General features: G+C 35.6%; 1 pseudogene; it reads right to left on the bottom strand.

Annotated features, from left to right (window-relative positions):
- Positions 1-5,385: 5,385 nt before the first annotated feature.
- LOC108978907 lies at positions 5,386-6,187 on the bottom strand (annotated as a pseudogene).
- Positions 6,188-6,708: the final 521 nt, after the last annotated feature.

A 6,708-nucleotide genomic window follows, 5' to 3' on the forward strand; every position in this document is an offset into this window, starting at 1 on the left:
TTATACAAATGAAAAGCTAATTCGGTGAATTTATTTTCAGAAACGTAGTTTTGCTATGCAGTGGCTTAATTATGTGAGCACAAGTGTACTTACAGTCTGTCCCAAAATTAACGTGTAGTGCTCTTTTTCAATAAACCGAAGCTGTGAGCAGTCCATTTGTTTTGTTTTTTCTTAGGGTTGTCAACACTTCATAAATGGCGGCAAATGTAAATCTTATTGATTGATTTTGACACACCCTATATTTAATTCCAATCTTTCTTAAGTTTTAGGACACCCTTTAGCTTCATCAATACAAATTAATTTTAACTGTGCTACTTTTTACAGACTGGGTTGTAGTTCCTAGAATCTCGGGCAGGCGAGCTTTACCTAGGCATCCCCATCTTTCCAAATGGACACAAGCCGCCTGAGCTGCGAAAGTCGCAATATTATACGAAAGACGCGCTCGAAAAAAGAAAGTGAGGCTAATATTTAAATTAATTAGTACAGTACAACGACTTCTTGTCGCCGATTGGCCATAGCTTTCAGGATAAATGTAAATTTATATAAATAAAAATGAATCGCCAAAATGTATGTACGCTCATAACTTTCATACGACTGAAGCAAATTTGATAATTATTTTTTTAACGTGGCCGTTGAGATTCAAGGATGGTTTTTATGGCAAGAAAGTTTCGAATAATTTCCGGAAAACCCCTAAAAACAGCCCTTTTCTTTTTCCACACACAAACGAACGAAAGTTCCTTTGTTAGTAACGCTAAGAAAACGGCTGCACCAATCTTAATGAAATTTTCAGAGGTTATTCATTGTGGATCGGGGAAGGTTTAAAAGTAAAAATATCTCATACTTTTCATGAGGAAAAGTCGGAAAATTGGATAGTTCCAAAAAAGTAACTCTTTTCCATACACTTTTTTCAATTTTTATTTCTTTTGTTTTTCAATATTTTGATTTATTCCGGCTATTCAAAAGAAAAATTATTGAAAATTATTCCAAGGCAAGGCAAAGCAAGAGCACTCGCAGGATACAATGATATATGTACATGCGGAATTATGGATCGCGGTCATAGCGATGTCATAGCACAGCTTTTCAAACAACAGTTACGATGTTTCAAAGATCCAGTATTATTCGAAGTTGTGAAAACCAATATGATTCATGGACCTTTCAAACATTACAACCCTTTTCAGTTTGTAAGCCTGACAATAAATGCACGAAGCTTTTCTTTCGGAAACACAAACTAGAAATGATGGATATCCACTCTATCCGCGTAGCTCACCAGCCGACGATGGCAGAACATTCAGAATTTAATTTTGAAGAATGAATATCGAAGTTGACAATTCATGGATTCACCACTAATTCACATTCAAAACTCATATAAATGCTGAGTAGTTTGGTGTAATCGATAAATGGCGGTTATTGGTCTTGAACGAGATGAGATCAGCAAGAATCAAATGGGTCAATACGTGAGCTGCAATAAAGCGCTTTGTAGGATATTTACTTTTGCAATTCATGAACGCTTTCCGACCGTTGTGCGTCTCGCAGTTAATTTGGAGAATGTCCAAAGAGTATATTTCAACTCAGAGAATACAGTACAGCCAATTAAAACATCGCCAGCAACAAAATTAACATTTACGAGATTTTTCTCAACTTTCGCCAGTGATCTGTTTGCATTGCTCTTTTCGGAAATATCTTGACATACATGGAATGCATCGTCGAAGAAATAGTTACGCAGAAGGGAAGGCAAACCAGTAGGTTGACATCCATTTGTTCTCAACTAATTCCTTAAGACGAATTTATACAATCCACACGTAAAATGACGATGGGTTGTACCTTCGATTAATGTTCGCGTCTCAACTTCATTTGAGTCATTGCGAACTGTGAATGTTACGGTGAGTGAAAGTTTTGGAGAAGTAAGCCAGCGAACAAAAATAACATTGCCAAAGACATTTTACATCGTCTTCGCTAAAAATTGGAAATGGATAAATTCCGGTTGACCCTTTCGGTGGTTTGATATCAATTCCTTTCGCCGTTTATCAATTCATGAAAGATGAACTCATCATGAATGTTTATCCGAACATTGGCCAAATTATCGTAACTACGATTCCTTAAGTGCACGCGCAATATTAGCTGCCAAAACTACCGATGTTGTGTTTGAGGTGACGATCAACAGGACGCAACTTGGTTTGCCAAGTTTGGAAGTGCTATATTTTTCACACGGTCAGATATACGTGGCATGCTCACGAGTTTGAAAACCACCTTTTCTGTACACCGAAACAGAAACCAAAAAATGTTGTTTATCAAGCAACGTTACATTGAAATAAAAATGAAATGATAAATTCAACTTTCTTTTCATTTCAAAACACATAATTTCACGCAGGACAACGGCTGCGGGGTCAGCTAGTATTTCATATAAATATCACCTTACATAGGGAGTTTCTCCAGTAGAAAATATGGCATTATATTTGTCATAGAATTGTATAGACAAAGAATTGCCAAAATAGACAATAACCATATTTGACAAACTCTAAGACCTTATTAACCTTAAAACATTCTCCGTTGCCAACGTAGACCTTCCCTACTACTATCCATCTCATAGCAGTAATCAGTTTTAATTAATAAAAAAAAATCGGTAAATTTTGCTAACGAACGCGACGTCTTATTGCGAATCGATTACGGGGAATCACTGTAAAGGTTCTGAATTCAGAGTTCTTAAAACTTTTAAGCCGATATCGACCTGTTTTCCTCATAGCTGTAGTTGAGTAATTTCGCGCAGCTTGATCACGCTCTTTTATGCAATAATTAAAGATTCAAATTCCACAAACATTTAAGAGCCCTTACTATATACCGAAACTATACAAAATACGAAATACGCATTTACCAAGTCACGTGTCGGGCACAAAGCCAAACGTGCATGCAACACGTTCACCTGTCAATGCTAATGAAGTTGTCAAATATATGAAGAAATAATGTAAACAAATAAAGATGGAGAAACAAGCGGAAAACAAAGCGTATCGAAAGGAAGGTGAAAAATGTTAAAAGATAGCAAATGCTGCAACTGACAACTCGGAAATGGCTAACAACTAACTGCGCCAAGTACAAATGAGCTTCGGTTCAGACACACACACACACAAACGTATGTACGTGCGCCCAGGCTACACTATTAACAAATGTTGCATTCGACGGCAGCAGAGAGGGGAAACGAAGAAACTGTGCTCGCTGCAAAGCAGTTGAGGAGCAGTACTTACAGTTATACGAGCTTTGCGGTTTGCTTGCAGCTTTGCATAGTAATTTTGTCATTAGCTGAAGCGACTGATAAACACATACATAGATACCCCGCATCGGTGTGCATATAATATACATATGTATGTTTGTATGTATATATGAACTAGTAAAGGTGAATGGGGATAAATAAATATTGGAAAATGTGTGCAAAAATGCAAAATGAAGACGTCGCTTCAGCTAATATTATACAATAAAGATACATATGCATACGAAATGAGCTTTTGCACTGGAGGGGGACCAAATGAATGCGCTGAGCATGGCTTAAGTTAATAAGATGTCAGCAAGTAATTGAATGTTGCATGCAACAACTTTATATGCAAGTAAGTGTATATAATGTGAAGGTGTTTTAAGGTGTTAGCGGGATATTAATAAGAAATTTATTATTTATACCGAAACTAAAATGTTTTTGGCGGCCTAGAATTTAAAAAAATTTATGTATTTTTGGCCTTAACATTACTTTATTGGTGAAATAGTAAAAAATGAAAATTCACTACCCAACCAGCTGTAGTATTGTTGCGTTAAGATCAGTCAACTCAATACATAAAACTTTTAATTGTTCACATTAGTATATTTGAGAGCTTTAAACTGCCCTAATTCCTTAAGCTTCCCCTGGACCACATTCATGTACAGCTACCCCGGGCTCAATTGGCGCTAGATGCCCAGTTGCGTTCAAACCATAAGGTGTTCTCAATTTGTATGTATGTATATCTGTTATTTTTGTAGACCGCCATTAAATGAGTAAGGGATTTCATTCCAAGCATTCCAAGTTTGTGATAGAGCTGCAAACATTGCTAGGTTTACTAGAGGAGGAGCCTTTCCCTGTTCCTGTTTTCGTCCTTTGATCTAACGGTTAATACCACTGTTGACCAGAGTATCATTGTTTCATTCTTCTCTACTGGGGAGAAAAAACATTATGATTAACTCCACTGGATCACCTCTTTCCGTATCTATTCCGAGCTCTGTAACAATATCCGTATCGAGTATAAACCATGCCCGTTGTGACGCTAACATTGCCCTAAAACCTTAAGCCGGCTGGCCATAAACACTGTCTCATACTTTACTTGTATATGTATTAGTTGGATAACAAGGATTACTTGCAGAATCTTTGTCGAGGTAGTTTATTGTTATATAAAAAAAAGCATGCAAGTGAATGAGTTTGTTTTTCGTTCATGGTAAGTAGTACAGAAGACAGGAAATTATTGGTATGTTTTCATCAACTATGTGGTAAATATCAGAATTATTATTGAATCTGGCGTTAGAGATAAAACGGCACGTTTGCATAGGAATTGGAACAAAAATGACAGCGACCACTTTTAGATGAAATGCAATATCTCAACAGCTACTAAACAAAATTTAACTGAATTCGGTGCATAAATTCCTTCTGATACCTCGTATGTACTATACAAATTATCAGACCATAAAATTACATCACTTTACAGTAGATTACCGAGTTTGATAATTAGCTGTATCGGTCTGAAAGATACATATATGTATATTAAGGCATTCAAAGGAGGAACCACGCACACTTAAAAAAAAAAGAGACGTTCATCATTACTGCGATCGCTTTACGAAATTATAGTTATGTATCTTAATTTAATACTTAAATGCCGGACCTATAAACTTTTCGTTTAATGGCGTTTTGTGATGGAAGGAGTAAGAGACAGTTACTTGGATTTCAACTCGTCTCGTCAATCTGATCATTTCTATAAATAACTTAGTTTCAGGAGATACAAACAACCTTTAAGTGAACTTATTGAAAATGTTCATTATGTTCCTCTAAGGTTGCTCTCCTAGTTGATTGTGGTTCATAGAAAATTTCATTGAATGACAAATGTTGAATCCATATGAAACATATTCTATTACAAAGTATTGTTAACACTATTCCACCGTGCTTGATCCTTACAAAATCTTTTTTTTTTTAATCTCCTTGAATAATGTTGTGCTCGAGTATTAAATACTGGCTTTGCAACCTTAATAAGTCGTACCAGGTGGTGTTGATGTCACGACTATTTTTTTTTTTTAATATTCGGTATTTATTCGTAAATATAACACATAAACATCCTCTTTACACAACCAAATTATATTTAGGTCTTATAGTCATATGAACATACTTTAAAGAGGAGTTACGCCAAGATGACTTTTATTATAATCTGAGTCCGGCAAATCCTTATAGTCACCCTTTTTTTGACTGAAAATTAGAAATAACAATAAGATCTCTCTATTACGTTTATGGTGTCTAATGTTACCTTTTGAAGCAAAAATTCATAGGAAACCACCAGCCACCATTATATAATTGCGCACAGTTTACAAAACACTCGCCATTGTCCCGATCGTACGTACTGAAATTACGACCGTCGTGCACACCAGTCAAGGAATCACCAGCTGAGCCTGAATAAGGACCCAGTACTACCCAGTGGCATTCTTCTCCACATCGTCGAAATCCTTTAATTGTATCCATAATTCGTTTAGTTTCGTTGTCGTAAGAGCGTGTAATTTATCAAGCTCGATGAAGAAATTTCTATTCAAGTTGCCAAATCGGTTTTTATACTCTCTCCAGTTGCGATTAAAGTTTATGCTTCCATCTTGTCGTCTCTGTATGTATAACAGTTCGGTCTTCGCCACCATTCGGATCGAGTAAACAATATACGTACAATAATAATTCACCCTGTTCAGACAACTGTGCGCGTAACTGATATGTTCCGCTGGAGGGTTTACGGCCAGAGAAATGAACTGCCTCAGCACAACTCGTCGGTAGATACTGTTTAGTACTTCCAGTTGCGTTCCTAAGTTGGCAAAGCGTCAATAAAGCGAAAGCTATGAGGATTGCACACTGGCGACGCATCACCGCGATGGATCGTGATATAATGCTCTGTCCGTTATTTCCATTCGTGTTATTTATATTGCTTGCTCTCATTATGTGTGGTCAGGCGGCACTGACTCCAAATTGAAAGCAACATTAGGAGTAACTAACCAACCAAACGGACAAATAAGTATTATTAGTACTAGAAATGTTTATTAAAAATTTTTAATAATTCAGATTATTTACATGTTTGTCGATAAATAAGATGCAGCAAATTATAGTCCAATTTCGGGAGGGATCTTCATTACAAATAAGATATTTGTTCAAAACAAAAGAGAAAGCGAACCGTTGTCGAAGTTTCTTTCTCGGTGATTTGCGTCGAGTTTGAGTGATCTTCACGTGATTGAAAATAAAGTACAAATCTCATTAGCTACTTATTTCTTAAAATCTTATACGAAAAGAATTAAAAGTTTTATTAAACAGTATATTAAAATATATTAAGCAAATATATTCTTCCTTCGATTTCATATAATAGTTTGTCAAAAAAGTATTGCGGTATTTTATTTTTTTTTTTTTTTTTTTTTTTTTTTTTTTTTTTTTTTTTTTTTTTTTTTTTTTTTTTTTTTTTTTTTTTT

This window comes from Bactrocera latifrons, unplaced genomic scaffold, assembly GCF_001853355.1.
Source record: "Bactrocera latifrons isolate USDA-ARS-PBARC rearing strain unplaced genomic scaffold, ASM185335v1 scaffold_13, whole genome shotgun sequence".
NCBI classification, from domain to species: Eukaryota; Metazoa; Arthropoda; class Insecta; order Diptera; family Tephritidae; genus Bactrocera; species Bactrocera latifrons.